The sequence below is a fragment of the Dromiciops gliroides genome, chromosome 5, assembly GCF_019393635.1.
Source record: "Dromiciops gliroides isolate mDroGli1 chromosome 5, mDroGli1.pri, whole genome shotgun sequence".
Taxonomy (NCBI): Eukaryota; Metazoa; Chordata; class Mammalia; order Microbiotheria; family Microbiotheriidae; genus Dromiciops; species Dromiciops gliroides.
In genome coordinates this window covers 239,663,124-239,682,444 of record NC_057865.1, presented here as the reverse complement: position 1 = coordinate 239,682,444, position 19,321 = coordinate 239,663,124, and positions in this window count along the sequence as shown.

Below are 19,321 nucleotides of genomic sequence, written 5' to 3'. Positions count from 1 at the left end.
AAACATTAGTAGCCTAAAGCGGAATCTTGTTTCCCCTATATCTACGAATGAGAAGAATGAATATCTGTATGAGAACTATGAATGAGAGAGAAACTTGAAGTTAATTGGGAAAAACTAAAGTAATGGCAATATTGTTTTTTATTTTTATTGATATGTTTTGTTTTTACCTCATCTTCATTTCTGAATATTTCCCTCTCTTCTCTCCTAACCAAGAGCCATCCCTTGTAACAAAGGATAAAGAAAGAGAAAAATAAACAGTTTACCAAAACTGACCAATATACTAAATGAAATCTGGCGGTATTTGCAATGTTCTATACACATAGCCTGCCACCTCTGCAAATAGGGGAGTAAAATACATTTTTATTCTTGGGCAGGGGGAGGTTAGGTTATATAACATTTCTTTCCTTTCATTTTCTTTTTTTGTTTGTTTCCATTTACATTATTGGAGTTACTGTGAATATTGTTTTCCTGGTTCTACTTATTTTTCTCTGAATCAATTCATAAAAGTCTTTCTATGCTTGTCTGAATTCTTCATATTAGTGATAGAGGCAGGGAGGTGGCACAGTGGATAGAACACCAGGCCTGGAGTCAGGAAAACTCACCTTCCTGAATTCAAATCTGGCCTCGGACATTTACTAGCTGTGTGACCCTGGGCAGGTCACTTAACCCTGTTTGCTTCAGTTTTATCATTTGTAAAATGAGCTGGAGAGGCAAATGGCAAAACCATTCCAGTATCTCTGCCAAGAAAATCCCAAATGGGTTACAAAGAGTAGGAAATGATTGAAAAAATGACTAAACAAGAGCATTATTGCTAGGTACCCTGCTAGGTCCTGGGGATAAAAAAATTAAAAACAATTCCTGCTCCCAAGGAACTGACATTTCTATGGTGAGAGGTTCAATGTCATGCATGAAAATAATTAATACATAATTTATATAATATATAATTTATTCTCTTTATATAATACAGATAATAATTCCAGAATATTGTCTTCTGTTATAGAGCCAAAAAATGCGGGAATTTGAAAAAGGCCTATTGTTGGTCTCAATAGTTCAGACCTATGATTTTTTCAATATAGGGGACTTCTATTGTAGAAATTGCTTTCATTAATGCAGACTGGCAACTTGTACATGACTCACAGTCTTAGCGAGTTACCCAGATTTTTTTGTAGTAAACATCCCATTTTTGTGGGGTGTCAGCCACCTATCTAATCTCTTAATACACTCAAATATCAAATCATTTAATATCTCCATCATATCCAAAGGGGAGGCCTGAAGGTGAGCTGACCCCAAGGGTGCTGTGACTTGACTCCCAGAGCTGTGTTATCAACCTATTAGTGATGGAGAAAGTGGCTCGCATCCCACCTTCTGTATGACAACCATTCTAGGTGCCTTTTCCAGTACAGCCATATCTACACTTATCCCCCAACATCCTTCGTTCTTCATCTTCCATATATTCTGTAAGCTCCCATCCTTCCTCCTTTGCCACATTGCCTCTTGTTATATAAACATAATGATTTTAAACAAAGTGCATAAAGCAGTTTGTAACCATAGAGTGTTACAGAAATGTTAGTTATTATTTCTCTTCTATTTCGGGTCACAACAGCTTCTATAAACAGAGATTTACTTAAGTTGTGTTCTCATCACCTAAGCATAAGATGATATGGGAAATTAAAAACGGCTACCAAAGGTAATTAGCAAAACAATCTCACTACCCTACCCAATGAGTAACTTTGAAATGAATTTGGAGCCCTAGTCCCTGAGAAGTCAAGATTAAAATGCCAAATGGTGTTTCTGACTATCCTTTCATGCGGTTTGGGGTTATCTGGCTAGAGTTCCTTATGGAATATTGCAATTATCTGCAAAACAAGTTACAATTTAAAAATGAATGAGTAGGCTGCAAAACATTACAAACAGAAAATTATGGAGGAAAGAAGCACAGTAAGAGTTGTCATCAAAGAAATGTTCAAGCAAAAGAGATGAGCTGTTTACGTGATGAGACTGGTAATGTATATTCCCCTGCAACCCTTACTGGGCCAAGAGAAAGCAAGGAACTCTTCCAGTATGGCCGGTGAGCATCATGTGGCAACTTTATGGGGAATGTGGACAAGAATGTCACAGGACGATCAAGACTGCATTGGTTATGAACTGCACCATTGGAGGGCACACCCACAATGTTGAGGTCACAGATCCATTGGAATATTGGAATATTTGAGCATTGGCCAAAATGGGATAATGACATGCTTTTAAGAAGTGGTTTTTAAAAATTACTCTTATAGAGTCTCTGGCATATCCACATTCAACCTTGGGAAATATTAATTTTTTGTGCTAAGAAATGACCATGTAAGGAAACCTGTATGGCTTGAACTGTGATCTTTTAAAGAGCTAAGCAGATGTTTCCTGTTGGTTCTTTGGGTAGCTGAGGAATGACATGAGAATATCACACATTTTCCCTGAGGGCATCTGATCTTCACTATTTTATAAAAAAGATGCCTTTAGGAGAACATGACTAGACACATTCCAATTTGGGTATCTGACCACTGATAGCCATTTTAATTGGGAAAAATGACTAGATATGTTATTGGCTCATATGCAAAGGATAGCACTTACTATACCATACTTTGAAAATTAATAATAGTAAGAGCTAAAAATTTATATAATACCTACTATGGGTTAGGTACTCTGCTAAGCACTTTATAATTACTATCTCCTCTAATCCTCACATCAACCCTGGGATGCAGGTAGTTTAAAAATTAGCATCTCTATTTTATAGGTGCTTTTAATATCCCCATCTGACAGACAAGGAAACTGAGGCACATGGAGGTTAAGTGACTTACCTAGGGTCACATAGTAACTGTCTGAGGCTAGATTTGAATTCGGGTCTTCCTGATCCCAGATCTGACTTTCTTTCCATTGTACCACCTATTTACATGAAACATCGGGTTGTAATAATAGAGGTTTCTTTGTTTGTTTGTTTTGTATTTGTTCTGGAGCTGGACTTTCCTAGATGTAGGGAACTCTAGACAAGGAAGTTCCCTCCACCAATGCAACTGTTTGCAACTCTAATCTTAGAGAGATGTCAGAGGCACTGAGATAAATGATGCATGCCCTATGGACACATGGGTAAGTATGTGTGAGGGGTAGGACTTGAACTCAGGTCTTCTAGAGTTTCAAGGCCAATGATCTTGGCTGCAATCTTGGGCAAAATTCTAGAATGAATGGTTAGTAAACATATAGAAGTTAGTGATCATCAAGACAGCATGGTTTCATCAAGAATATCCCAGATTAACTTCATTTTCTTTCTTTTTTTTTTTTGACACAGTTACTAGACTTGTAAAACAGAAAAATACTGTAGATAGACCTAGTTTATGCAACTGAAGGAACTAAAGAGCTTTCATCCTGGGCCATGAGAAGTAATAAAGGCCTAAATTGGGATGATAGTAGCAGGAATTAAAAAAGAAAGGATGGATGGCTAAAAGAAATGGCAGAATATTGAGCGGGAAAGTGGCAGGAATGAGAAAAGGTTTTTAAGGATAGGAAAGACATGAACATTTTTATAGCTATGTGGGAAGGTTCCATTGGAGAGAAAGAGATCATTGAAAGTGAGAGAGAGGAAAAAGAGAGAGAAAAGAGACAGAAAGGGGAGGAGAGAGAGGAGAGAGGGAAGGAGGAAAAGAAGGAGAGAGAGGGTGAGAGGGAGAGGGAGAGAGAGAGAGAGAATAAGGAAGGAAAAAAGAAAAAAGGGACAGAGAAAGAGAGGGGGAGGAGAGATAGGGAAGGGGGAAAAGAGGGGGGGAGAAAGAGAGAGACAGAGAGACAGACAGAGACAGAGGCAGAGACAGAGAATCTGCTGGTTCAAGACCAGAGAAAGTAGAAAAAGATGGGATGTTTTCTTTCATTCTGTAGTCATTCTATGTCTTGTACTTCTCTGAAGTGAGAGTTCTGAATGCAAATCAATGGAAAAGCTGAGCTAGGGTAATCATGGTAACCAGTTATAAATAATAAATCAACTTTATTTTATTTATTATTTATTTAATAGCCCTTATATAAAAGGACCATTGGAAAAGAACCAACTGTTTACTGCCAAAGGGTGCTTTAAAATGCATAATTAATAAAATAACAACTAAACAGTTGAAACCAATGTCCGCATCCTTTCTTCCTAATGGAGTATGACAATGAATCAGAAAATGAAAGGATAGAAGTGGAATCTCCAAAGAAGTAGGTTTTAGAGTGAACCTTTTAAATCACAAATGAGGATATGCTGTATGTTGTCTTCCCTCATAAAACTGTGACTTCTTTGAGAGTAAGGACTGTTTTTTGTTTGTTTTTGTATTTTTAGCATTCAGCACAGAGCTGGGCACATGGTAAGCATTTAATAAATGCACTGTCACTCTCTATGTCTGTTTCTGTCTCTGTCTCTCTCTGTGAGTCCTTCCTCTCCTCCTCTGTTTCTATGTCTCTCTCTGTCTCTCTTTTACTCCATTCCTCTCTCCTTCTCCTCTTCCTTCTCTGTCTCTGTTTCTCTTCCTCCCTCTTCCTCTCTCTCTGTCTCTCTTTTCTTCCTTCCCTCTCTCTCTTCCCCCCTCTCCCCAACCCCCACTTTCACGGAAGACCTCCAAAGATCCATGGAATACATGTGGCAAGTAACTGAATACCAGAAACAGAGAATGTCAGAGTTGAAAAGAACTTCAGGAGCCATCTAGTACAAATGCTAACCCACAAAGAGTAAACTCAACCACACACTTGACAAGTGGTCTTCCAGTCATTGCTTGAAGGGAGGGTAAGCCTACTACCTCTCAAGGCACCCATTTCACTTTTGGATACCTTGAATTATTACAAGTTTTTTCCTGAAATCAAGCCTAAATTTGACTCTGCAACTTCTATCCATTCCGAGCAACTCTGCCTTCTGGGACAAAGTAGAAGAAGCATTCTAGTCTTTTTCTATGGGACAGCCCTTCAAATACTTGGACAGTTATTGTATATTCCTGCACATCTATTCTCTCAATTTTTTTCAACTGATCTTTCTATGGCATGAACTTGAGCCCTTGCCCCATCCTTGATGTTCTTCTCTGGATATTCTCCAATTTAGTTGTCCTTAAAAGGAAGTAACCATAACTGAACAGAAAACTCCATATTTGTTCTGGCCAGGAAAAATGCAATGGGTGGAGCCATCATCTCCCTAGTTTTGGAAATGCATTGTAATATCCCATTAGCTCTTTTGGCCGCCATATAACATTGACTCATGTTGAGCTTATAGTCACTAGTCAGTCAATAAACATTTATCAAGTGCCAACTATGTGCCAGACTGGGCCATTGTCAGTTGTCTTGATTTATGCCTTGCCATTGGACTCAGATGACTCTGGAGGAGAGAGTGAGGCTGATGAGACTTTGCACAGGCCTGCCTCACTTATCTTGGGGGACCCAGTGTTTTCCCCTTATTTCTTTTCTTTTTTTCCTGGCAGGGAAATGAGGGTTAAGTGACTTGACCAGGGTCACACAGCTAGTAAGTGTCATGTGTCTGAGGTCATATTTGAACTTAGGTCCTCCTGAATCCAGGGCCAGTACTGTATCCATTGCGCCACTTAGCTGCCCCAGCCCTGCCTCACTTAAATCCAACTTACTCACAAGTCAAGACATCACCCTTGTGATGTCATTGGCCCTCTTCAAGAATGAAGGACGAACAACAATAACAAATGGTTGAAATTATGTGCCAGGCACCGTGCTAAGTGCTTGGGATACAAATATGAAAAAGAATGATAATCCTTGCCCTCAAGGAGCAAGGGGGAATCTAATGGGGGAAGGCAACACACAAAAAGAAACTTTAAAGTAGTTGGGGGGGGCATGATGGAGAAATCCAAAGGAGAGCAACTGGTTGGTTAGTTTGGTCCTCCTCCTTAAATGGAGATTTTGGTACTCATCACCTCATCCTTTAACCAGAGGGGCAGAGGGTTCTGATGAGGTGTGAATACCAAGGCTTATTCAATCTTGCAGGATGATGAGATCCCAGGGGCCATGATGGAGAAATCCAAAGGAGAGCATCTAGATAGGAAATGAAGACCACAATTCCAGATCCTTTTTCAGATGAACTGCTAAGTAGCCATACCTCCCCTATCTTGTACTTGAAAAGCTTATTTTTGAACCCACTTCCAAGCTTTCTTTATTCTTTTTTTTTGCAGGCAATGGAGGTTAAGTGACTTGCCCAGGGTCACACAGCTAGTAAGTGTCAAGTGTCTGAGGCTGGATTTGAACACAGGTACTCCTGAATCCAGGGCTGGTGCTTTAACCACTGCGCTATTTAGCTGCCCCGCTTTCTTTATTCTTAACCTCTATTAATTTCATATTGTTAGATTCAGCCCAATATTTTAACCTACTGAGATCTTTTGGTATCTGTCATCTGGCGTGTTAGCCATCTCTTCTAGCTCTGTGATATCCTTGAATCTGATAATCATGTCATGTCACCTATGACTTTATCCAAGTCATTGATTATGATGTTTGACAGCACAAGGCTGAGCTTCCTAGGGCACTCCAATGGAGACCTCCTCTCAAGCTGACCTCAAGTCAACAGCGACTGAGCTTTCTGTCCTGCCATACAACTGGTTCTAAATCTAGCTGTACTCGCCATCTTTTTTAAAAATAAGAATATGAGACTTTATTAAATACTTTTCTAAAATCTAGGTAAATTACAGACATATATATATATATATATATATATATATATATACACACACACCCCCATATATATACATAGAAAGAGGTGATACATTATATTATATGTGTGTATGTGTGTACATGCATATATATACACACATATATGTAAGTGTGTTTATATACATTAGACGTGGAGGTGGAACCTGTTACTTAACAATATAGTCTGATCACTTAGAATAATGAAATAGAGATAATGGGAGTAAGATGGACTAAGAAATGACCCTTATTTGAATAAAGAAGCTACTTATTACAAACAAGAATGTGTTGAGCTTTTGCAAATGCCTATCACTCCTTTCTTGGATATTTCTTAAGGAAGGCTTCCATAATTTCATAGATCAAAAATACAAAATTTGACCCAGGTTCCTTTTACTGACCCTTTCCAAAATGGCACCATGGAAATAAACACTTCCAAGAGATTGTAATTTATGATGTAGTTACTGTTTCCTCTCTCTCTGTGTATATAGGCATGTCCATTTTGTTGTTGTTCAGTCATTTCAATCATGTCCAACTCTTTGTGACCCTATTTAGGGTTTTCTAGGCAAAGATACTGGAGTCATTTGCCATTTCCTTCTCCAGATCATTTTGCAGATGAGGAAACTGGGATTAAGTTACTTGCTCAGGGTCATTCAGCCAGCAAGTGTCTGAGGCTGGATTTGAACTCAGGAAGATGAATCTTCCTGATTCCAAACCCAGTGATCTATCTACTGTGCCACCTAGTTGTCCGACATATACACATGCATGAGTAACAGATACATATGTATGTATATAAATATGTGTAGGAATATACACACATACATATACACATATACACATATATAATTTTTGGGATCTTCCAGTCTAGGAACTCTGTCTAAAAAGGAAGTGAATTGGTATGAATCATTTTTTTTTTTAAGTGAGGCAATTGGGTTAAGTGACTTTCCCAGAGTCACACAGCTAGTAAGTGTTAAGTGTCTGAGGTCGGATTTGAACTCAGGTACTCCTGACTCCAGGGGCAGTGCTCTATCCACTGTGCCACCTAGCTGCCCCCAGTATGAATCATTCTTGATGAAGCCATGCCTGACTCTTTGTGACCACTAGTTTCTTTTTCTAGATTTTCATCTAGCACCCATTAAATACTATATTCTTGAGGATGGCAGGAATTTAAATCAAGTTCAATAGTCTATAGTTTACAAATTCCATTCTCTTTTTTTGGTGGAAAATCAGGATAACATTTATACTTTTTCAATTCATCATTGTCAACTTTGCTCTCCATAACTTTCAAAGATCATTGATAACAGATCAGCTCTCATACTTGCTGGGGCTTTCCATATGAAAGTGTATTTCACCTAGGCCTTCAAGGGTAGCTGGGTGCTCGCTTATTATCTCCCTACTTATCTTGGGCAGCAACTTCCTATTAGTCATTTCTGATTTTTCCTTTTGGTCTCAAGATTTATAGCTATAGAGCATTACTGGAAAAATATTGATATGAGAGATGTGCTTTTGTAGTGCATGAAAACATGGCACAATTTCCTAAATACAGAGTAGCCTTATCTCTTCTTCCTGCTGGATTCCAGGCCAAGTTCATCATCCTTATTAATCAGTCAATAAACATTTGTCAAAGGATTAATATATGTGAGGCACTGTGTTAAATTCTGGGAATAGAAAAAGAGACACAAAGGATAATCTCTACCCTCAAGGATCTGACAATCGAATGGGGGAGACAACTAGCAAACAAATAAGTACAAACAATACATATAAATAGGAATAAAATGAATATGAAAAGAATAAATGTTTAAATAATTAATAATTATATAAGTTGTAAACAATATGTAATTATTTAAAATGTTATTGTTGTTGTTGCTCAGTTGTTTTCAGTCACATTCAATTCTTTATGACCCCTTGTAACGTTTTCTTGGCAAAGACACTGCAATGGTTTACTGTTTCCTTCTCTAGCTCATTTTACAAATAAAGAAACTGAGGAAAATAGGGTTAAATGACTTGCCCAGGGTCACATAGCTAGTAAGTAAGTGTCTGTGGTTGGATTGGAACTTAGGTCTTCCTGCTTCTAGGTCTGGTGTTTTACTCAAAGCTGTCCTCCTGCAAATTTAATAATTGGTAAACAAAATAAAAATAAACAGGATAAATGGGAAGTAATTAAAAGTTTAAGATTTCTACTAGACATACATTTTGAGATATTTGATGTCCAATGTTTACACAAGAGATTCATATTGATGGACTAACTTTTACAGGCTGCTCATCCAGCCTCATGTCAACATATGGGCAATTTATAATATATAATTATAATTTTACTCACTTTGTTTCTAGTGTGACTGACTAGATCAGGAGATATTAACCTTGGATTCATGAAATAGTTTAAAAAAAAAAGATATTTTGATGACCGTATTTCAACATAATTGGTTTCCTTTGTAATAGTATATATTCTTTTTTGTGCATTTGAAAACCATACCTTTCATGGGACTGCCAAAGGAGGTCCATGATATACAAAAAGGTTCAGAACCTCAGAGCTGGACTAATCTCTTTCACATTATCATGGATTTCACTACAGGTGACCATACATTTCTGCAAATGGAATGACATCGGGAAATAGGTTGCTCATTTGTTTTAGTTTTATGTCCATTTATAGTTTTCTTTTCTTTCTTTTTTTTTTTTGTGAGGCAATTGGGGTTAAGTGACTTGCCCAGGGTCACACAGCTAGTAAGTGTTAAGTGTCTGAGGCCAGATTTGAACTCAAGTCCTCCTGACTCCAGGGCCAGTGCTCTATCCACTGTGCCACCTAGCTGACCCCATTTGTAGTTTTCTTGGCAAAGACACTGAAGTGGTTTGCCATTTCCTTCTCCAGATCACTTTATAGATGAGGAAACTGAGGCAAAGTGAGCATTTGGGAAATCCTTACCACCAAAAGGGAATTCTTCTTACGTCTGGGTCTCATACAGGCTCTCTTTCACGAGTGTGACACTTGTAGCTTACCATTTCACTTGATGTCTGTACTTAGTGGGTGGTTGAAGAATGTCATTCCTGTAGCTGCACTATGAAGGACATGTTATGGGAAATGGGTTGTGTTTTTTTCAAGTAAGGTGATTCACTCTGTCAATGTCAATCGTTATTCACATGTCTATTGCATCACTGTTCACATGCTAGCTATTTGTATTGTTGACAGCTGTTTATAGTTCTGTAGCTGTCAGTATCACACAAGAACAGTATTTGTATTTTAGGCAAACTAGCATAAAAATGTGGTCATTATAGGGGTTTTCAGAAAAGTTCAACATCTGGTGGACCATTTCTTCCTGTTCTTTCACTAGATGAGGCCATGAGGCTTCATGTTATGGGTTATGAGAGGCATTATAATATAGTGCATAGACAGTTGGCCCCAGAATCAAGAAGACCTGTGTTCAAGTTCTGCTCCTGGCATATATTGGCTTTAGGATCCTGGGTAGGGCTCTTAGGGGCAGGTAGATGGCCTAGTAGATACAGCATGGAATTGGAGTCTGGAAATCTCATCTACCTGAGTTCAAATCTGATCTCAGATACTTATTAGCTGTGTGACCCTGGGTAAGTCACTTAGCCCTATTTGCTTCATTTTCCTCATCTGTAAAATGAGCTGGAGAAGGAAATGGCAAACCATGGCAAAGTATCTTTGTCAAGACAAAGGTCAGAAAGAGTCAGACACGACTGAAATGACTCAACAACAATAACAAATGGCTCTTAACCCCTCAACTCTCTAAAAATATAATTAGCAGAGCAGGTGCTGATTTGCATTGGCCAACAGGTAACCCCATTGGGAGATCTAAGTACTAATTAAATCATAGGTCCTGTAAAATATAAATAAGTTATACTTGGGGGGAAAGGGTTAGGATCACTTTATGTAAGAAAATTTCATTGCAGAAGTAATTGAACAAGCAACCGGTCGGAGGCTAAAGTATTTGACAAACCAAGGGAAAAAATGAACAAAAATGATTAGTGACAGACATTATTCTTGATGAGAATGAGCTGATGCCCCGTTAATTGCTCTAATGTACAAGCCTGTCCATTTCATGGAGAATAGTGACTACATAATGAATTTTAATCTGCTCAAACTGCTAATTTGTATGGTATTATCATTCTGGAAAACATTAGTAAAAGGAACTTGCTTCTCTTTTCCTATTTTTAGGCTATGAAATTATAGAAGAGATACCCAATAAAAGTGTGATGGTGATCTACAAAAGCTCAAGATATTTTTATTTGTAATCAATGACTTCTTTATTCAAACAAAATCACCTCCTAGTCCATCTTTCTCCCATCATCCTTTTTCATAGCTTACTCTAAGAGATAAGCGCATGTTAACAAGTGGCAGGTCCCACCTCAGTGTCTCAAGTAGGAACTGACTTAATCTTACTGTGGGGACCAAGTAGAACTATTTTATTTCTTGACTTCATGACCACCAAAGGCATGCTCGGAGAATTGTTTACCTACCCTTCCTTTGCATAATAACCCCTTTGCAATAAAGAGCTCCCTTTTAATGATGATAAAGACAAGCCATTTTCTTGGAAATGCTCTTGGGGAATTTGGTGATTTCCACTGGGTGGAAAAATATAAAATTAAATCTCCAAATAGATATTGTTAACCACACTATCACGTTAGGGCTTCCTAATAGAAATAATTAAGTTGGTGGTGTCATCCTAGCCCCAGATGGTGGTGTTGATTCATTGTGGTCAGAGAGGGACATCTATTTAAAAGGAGGAAATAAGGATAAAACTCCCCAAACCAGACCCTTATTATCAGCTGCCTCCTTGAGTTCTTCTTATCTTTTCTCCTCATTCTTGTGTCTTCCTGCTTTCTGTTTCATTACAGAAATAGTCTTGGTGGTGAAGGGAGAAAAAAGTCCTGGGTGGAATCCCAGAATATCAGTGACAGCAGAATGAGTTTTTAATGCTGAACACCTGGTCCCCTTTTATCCAGCTACCAAAAAAGGTGGGTTTCCTGATTATGTATTAAAACAAAAAAAAACAAAAAACAAACACAAAAAAGGATTTTGTCATCCTATTCATTAGTGACTATGGAGACAAATAAGTTTCAATATCTGCCTGAAAATCCAAGATAATAAGATTCTTCAAATACAAAGTGTTCTTTTGCAGTTAGTTCAGGATTATGAAGTACGGGAACACTCTTTCAAGACATGCTGTTTTCAGGGAAGGCTATACAGGAACTGATTGAGACAGAACAACTTGTCTTTTGTTTAGAGATTCTGACCCATTCCAGTATATCCACTCATGGTGACTGGTGATAGGAATAGTAACAAAGAAAAGTGAAAAGCAAAAAATTACCCCTAATCTCATCCACAATTTTTTTTTGTTGTTTTAATAATAATAACAACAACAACAATAATAATAGCTAATAAGCCATTTTGGATTTTACTATAGATTCCTCATGTAAATCAACCCTTAGAGGAATTGTTTACTAAGCAGACATATTCAGAAAGGTAACTGGCATTGGAGAAAAAAGGAGAAATTATCCAGCCATTGGATAATCAGGCATTGTCATTGCAAGTTATCTACATCTACCTATAGTTCAATGGGAGTGACTCTTTCCCAATTCCAGAGAAAGAGAATTACTACTTGACAATTATGGGGGCAGTGACAATTTAAGTAACCCACCTTTTTTGGCTTATAATTATGAGTTGGGTTGCTCCAATGAACTGAAAACTCCTCCCTGAAACAAAGGCTTACATTTTTTTAATCACTAATATTCTTCCTGTGATATTGTATGTCTATAAATCATGGAATAATTTAGTCTCTGAAGAACTGAGAGGACTATGCTGGATTTGGAATTGATAGAACTGAATTTAGACACTTACTCCCCATGTTACCTTAAGCTCTCTAGGCCTCAAGCTGCCATTATCTATAAAATGAAGGCATTGGAGTAGGTGGCCTCCAAAGTTTCTTCCATCTCTAAATCTATGATCTTATGTCCCTGTGAATTAAAGTTAAGGATCACCCAACTTGCAACAGAGAGATAGAAGGTACATTGTTAGGCTATCATACTGTAAAACATGGAATTCGGTAGGAGAAGCCATGTAAAGAAGTAGTGTCAAGATCAAATAGAAATGGATCTCTATGGGCTGCATGTAGACTTAAGAAACAACAAATTCACATTGTCTATATTATACTGTATTTTTATTTATTAGTTAAACATTTCCCAATTACATTTTGTGTGTGTGAGGGAATTGGAGTTAAGTGACTTGACCAGAGTCACACAGCTAGTAAATGTCAAGTGTCTGAGGCCGGATTTGAACTGTGGAATATTTTTAATGAACTGGGGCTAATTTTGGGGGCCTAAAGCTGACTGGGGTACTAATTCTGGGACTATTGACTAACTGGCTATCTGACTGCTATTAATTTAATGTGGGCCGTTTATAAAGTTCCACCACACTGCTCCACTCCCAAATTGATAAGCAAAATATTAAGAAGCCTCTTAACTAAATAATCAAAACAGAGTTTATTTATGAAATACTATTGAAAATTAAGAATACAGGGAAATAAAATGTACAACCTGACTGCGTTGTGGTGAATCTCTTTCCACTGCATCTCTTTCCCACCTGCTGTGCCTCGAACTTTTTTAATACAATAAGGGCCTTAGCCTTCTCTTGCCTCAGCAGGGCACTCACTTGCTCAGCTACTTTCACAAACTCGTCTGTACCCTTTCACTTTGTAAATCCCCCTGTTTCTAACTTTCCTCTCTTTACTGCCACTGCTCAACCCCTGTGTTTCTCTCTCACTTACTTCTGTCTGTCTGCTCTGTCAGTCTGCCCTTCGGCCTCTCTTTTCCCTGCTCCTAGTCCTTCTCGTCTTCTCCTGCGTCCTTGTAGCCCCGTCTCTAGTCTGATCTTTGCCATCTCCTCAGCCGCCTCTTGACCTCTTGTCTGTCTGAACCTCTTCTCAGCCTCTCTCGTCCGTCTGAACCTCTCTAATCTCCTCAGCCCTCCTCTAATCTAACCCCCAGGTCTATATATACCTTTTCTTCTCTCCACTCAAATCTTGGGGCTTCCTGTACCCACACACCAAGCTAATCCACTGTGGCTGGTGGGAGCAGGAGTGTGCTCCAGTTTCACGTGCCTCAGCACAGGCTACGCCAGAGCCCAGCATCTCTCAGATACTTCCACTCAGGTCGGAGGGAGCTGGGGGCTTTTTCCCCCCAGCTGTCTGACCTGGAGTCTTGTACAGCCCATGGGGCTTTCAGGCTCAGCTGAAGCAGAGGGGGAGGGGAAGAGATCCTGAAGGCCTAAGGCTTTCTAATCTCAGCCTAAAGGTAGGGTCCCCAAATCAAAATAAATTTCCACAGAACTAAGGTCCTCCTGAATCCAGGGCAAGTGCTCTATCCACTTTGCCACCTAGCTGCCCCCCCCACCCCCAATTACATTTTAATCTGGTTTGGGCCACACTTGGTAGAGTTTAACACTTCTGTTGTAAAGATTATTCAATAATCCTAACCCCCCCCCCCCACACACATATACACATAGTCAGGCTGATCATACAGTGAGATTGATGGATAACTGATGAACCTGTGTGCTCTATTGGTATCCATAAAATGATCAAAGAACTAGAGGAAAGCTCCATAACATTTGGTTGTAGATTTATGGGAAGACATGAACAAGAGTCACAGAGGATGGGTAGGCATGGATAGGTTATGATTGGTATCATTGGAGGGACTACCCACATTGTAATACTGGAGAATAAACACATATAGGCATGTATACCACATGGGCTGTACTAGGGGGTGGGCATGTAGGCATAGGTATATAGGCATACACAGTTCATGTTCTATATTCACCCATGTAAATGTTTCTATAATGCAATGTAATATATATCACACATACATGTATATATGCGTACATATATCTGTATATGTGTACACACATGTGTGTATGTGTATGTTTACACACATATACACATATACATACATACATACATACATACATACATACATACATACATATATCCCCTGATGCTCTAAAGCTCCTTATTCCAACACCTACACTCACAGATCAGTTTTGGAGTCTGGAGCAAGGCTACATCTACCCTTTAGAATTCTAAGGGTACTCCTGAGGGTGTGTGTGTGTATGTGTGTGTGTGTGTGTGTTGTTCTCTAATGACATCAGCTTGAGGTCCCACTAACAAGTTATGTTCTAATATTACCAGTTGAGAATCAATTTAGTCGGCTAATCATACAAAGCTTTTAGACAGCTTTTAGATGCTTTTAGACTCTTTGCATACCCATTTGGGGTTTTCTTGGCAAAGATATTGGATATCTTCTGGAAATTTCTGGAAAGTTTCTGGCTGTTTAGGCCATGTGGTGGTACACCAAGCCCTGAAAGGACTTGTCACTTTGGTATGATGCAGAAAACCCTGAGTTGTCTCTTGGTCCTCTCCTTGATTCATGACATGGTAGGGTGATGTATCAGTTCAAAGGAGAGACAGCTTCTGGCTGGCTCACTCTTCCTTTGATCCTTTGGGTGGTGTTATGTAATTCCAAGATTTCCAGTGAGGGGTGGGACTCTGTCCCCTTTCTTCCCATATAATGGCCACCACTTCTTTTTTTTTTCAAGTAGCAGGGAGAGTAAGTGGGAGTCTACTAGGTAAGCTTGTGCCTGGATAGCTGGATGCCTTTTCTGCTTTATGTGTCCTTTCTTGAGTAGGTGACTGAGCAGAACACTCAAGGTAGATTGGTCCAGACTTGAGGGCAACCTTGCGAGTCCTAGAAATCCAGTGGGTCTTATGTCCATTGAATGAAGATGAGAAGTTACAAAGGAAATTTCTTTATTAGAGACAATGACAGCAGAACCCACAAAAGGATGAGCTGAGATCATTTTCCAGCCAAAGAAGGCTTAGAAGTTCGGCAGGAGGGGTTTGCTGTACTAGGGTGGGAGTGGAGCCCAACCCTGCAGTTGTGCCAACACAGATCCAGTCCCAGGCAAGCCGTGCCAGAAAAATTTACCCCCAGAGCCTCTGAATCGGCCTGCAGTGCTGGTGTCTTCTGGGACTAAGCTCATGATCTGGTGAGAGGGCTAAGTGGTTGGCTGTGGGGAGAATACAGGGGTTTCTGATAGAGCTAAGGTGGAATTTGGTAGTTCTATCCCAGATTCTGGGAGCCAGGAAGCAATCTTGAGTGGTGGGCCCAGGTAAGGGGGGTGGCTCAGGCTTGCTGGAGCTTTCAACCCAGCAAAATAAAAATTTTGTTTCCTAGTTGAAGAGCAAATTGGCTTGGGGTTATTTAAAGACCCGAGCACAGGCCAGGCGAGTGAAGAATCTGCCACTCCTTAAATCGTACCACCTTGGACCCCCTGAAGCTTTGGATAGTGCAGCCTGGAAGCAATGCCACACTTTAAGAAGGAGTTAAAAGTCAAGTAATAGGCAGGCAAGATGAGCAGACAGAGAAAGATGCAGACCATAAAAAGTTTCTTTAGTGACAAGGAAGATCGAGATGCACCCTCAGAAGAGGATAGTAACATCAGGGCTCCTACATCCAAAGCTTCCAAGAAAAATATGAATTGGTCTTAGGCCATAGAGGCACTCAAAAAGGACTTTGAAGATGAAGTAAGAGAGGCAGAGGAAAAAACGAGAGTGATGCAGGAAATTCATGAGAAAAAAGTCAACAGCTAGAGACAACGATGTATGATAAGATGTAGACATGAAGCACCTGGTCTGGCTTTGTCAGAAGTCATGGACTTTGAAGAGTACATTGTACACCTAAAGTGAAAGATAAAATTCCTAATAAAAAATCCTAATGAATGCTTTATGTTCTGATGAGGTTTAAATATCAGCCTCCCAGCAAATGGTAGCAGTAGTTATAAATTAGGTTACTGGCTTCTGTTTGTAGGGAAGCTAAGTGGTGTGGTAGATAAAGCACCAGGCCTGGGGTCTGGAAGACTCATCTTCCTGAGTTCAAATTTTGCCTCAAACATTTATCAGATGTGTGACCCTGGGCAAGTCACTTAACCCCCATTGCCTCACCCAAAAAAAAAAAAGTGCTAGAAAAGGAAATGGACATTCTAACTCAAAGTTCAGTGGCTTCAAGGGTACAGTGAGAAAAGAAGAAAGAGTTATGGTATTCAAAACTTAAATATTGGGGCAGCTAGGTGGGGCAGTGGATAGAGCACTGGCCCTGGATTCAGGAGGACCTGAGTTCAAATCTGGCCTCAGACAGGTAACACTTACTAGCTGTGTGGCCCTGGGCAAGTCACTTAACCCCAATTGCCTCACCAAAAAAAAAAAAAATCAAAACTTAAATATTCTTTTACTAGCTCTCTATGTGTTCGAGGAGGTCCACCTTTGCTGTCCATCTATAACCCAACTCTCACCTGTGGCTCCAAGAATGCCAAGAAAACTCCAAATGGGGTCACAGAGAGTCAGACATGATTGAAAAAGATAACAACAACCAAATTCTGTTTGTGTTTGTCAAATTCATGCTTGTGGTTATTCTAATTTTAGCATTTTTTATGTGTGGGGAAAAATGCATATCCTATACCTGATTCATATTATATTTTGAATACTTTTTTTGTGCCTACCCCCTTTGGGGAGATCAAGACTTGAGGCTAAATTGAATCTTCACATAATTTGTCCCTGAGGCTTCAGGGTTGGGATTTAATGAATGAAAGAGTGCGAGAAATGGGAGCCTAGTCCTATCTCTCATTAGAGGCCAGGCTCCCCCAGGACTGAATTCAGTCAGGTCCATATGCCTGGGTTAAGAGCAAAATAGCTGCTCAAAGAGAGACGGAGTGGGTACAAATGCTCCAGTCCCCTGGGCCTAGAAGTGGTTCCTTAAAGTGTGTGTATAGATGTGTGTATATGCAAATATGTATGCAAATACATATATTTATTTATACAGCCTCTAAAGTTTGTCATGGGGCTTAATACCTTTCTGCAAAGTCACTAGAAACTGTAGGAATAAGATCTAAAGCCATGATCGAAAATCGTTTGTCCTTCATTTTGGAAATGTCCCACTGACATCACAGAATGATCTCTTGACTTGTGATGGAATTGGATTTAAGCAACACAGAGTCGCACAAAGTCCTCAGCCTCACTGTCTCTTCCAGAGTCATCAAAGTCAGTGGCAAGACAAAAGTCAAAACAACTACCAATGGCTTGTGATGTGGTGCATGAGGTTGGTGTCTTCCATGCCTAACTAAGCTCTAAGCACTCCACACACAATATCTGCTTCAGTTGCCTTCATGGTCATTGGAATAAATTGTTCTCATCTGTCTATACCACAGAGGGGAGGGGCAGGGTGTAGTCTTCACATGTTTGGGGTCAACATTGCCCTAATTCATCAATGGGTTTGTGGCTTATTGGCTATTCTCAACCTGGCTTAGCCCATCTACCCAGATGGTTTACTGGATGTGGCCACTGTTCATACTACAGCTTCTCGGAGCCACAGGTGAGAGTTGGGTTATAGATGGACAGCAAAGGTGGACCTCCTCGAACACATAGAGAGCTAGTAAAAGAATATTTAAGTTTTGATTTTTTTTTTTTTTTTGGTGAGGCAATTGGGGTTAAGTGACTTGCCCAGTGTCACATAGCTAGTAAGTGTTACCTGTCTGAGGCCAGATTTGAACTCAGGTCCTCCTGAATCCAGGGCCAGTGCTCTATCCACTGCCCCACCTAGCTGCCCCAATATTTAAGTTTTGAATACCATAACTCTTTCTTCTTTTCTCACTGTACCCTTGAAGCCACTGAACTTTGAGTTAGAAAGTCTAGGTTGGAATCCCAGTTCAAACACACTTATTCCTTACAGGACTCAGGGCAAACCACTTGATCTCTTTAAGTCTTGATTTCCTCATTTTGTAAAAGGAGAGTAATAATGCTTGCTCTACCTCACTGGGTTGTTTCAAGGCAAGAGTTTTGTAAACTCTAAAGTGGTATATAAATGTGAACTGCTAAAATTATTGCTAGCTGGACCCTGATGCTAATAGCCTTGAGACCCAGCATCAGGTCTACAGACTAATTTGAAAACAATCTCAAAATATTATCAATCCATTTAATGGAGATGTCATGAGATGATGACTTCCCCAAATTCCTCTTTTTAGTTCTTTTTTGAAGGAGTAACAGATTTTTGACATCCCTTTTCTCTCCCTGCCTCTCCACCACTCTGGACTTTCTGCAGGCTATGGATATGCTCCATTGCACAAACACATCAATATTTTAAAAGCTGCTATTTCTCACACATGCAGCAAAGCATGCTTACAATCTCCAATAATCTCTAATGCAAAACATATCCATTATTTATGAACCAGCAAAGAAGAAACCAGCATTGCACAGGCTCCCGAGTGCTACACTGTGGAAGCTCTGGGATGGTTAAATAACCTCTTCGTTATGTTAAACCATCATCTAATAGCTTTAGCAGTTAAGCCTGAAAAATCATCTTTGTTGTTTTGTCTTTATAAATCCTTACTGAGCAAAGCAGAGAGAATTTTCCCTGGTGGGACATTCCTGCTGTTGTCTTAGTTTTAAAAAAGATGTCTCCAAATCATGTCCAACCTTTGGAAAAGTCATTTATTCTTGGAAAAGCTATTATATCTTCTGGGCTTTCACTGAGTACTTACTGCCTGGCTGATATTGAAGTAAGTTCTGAGAAAGAAAACCCAATG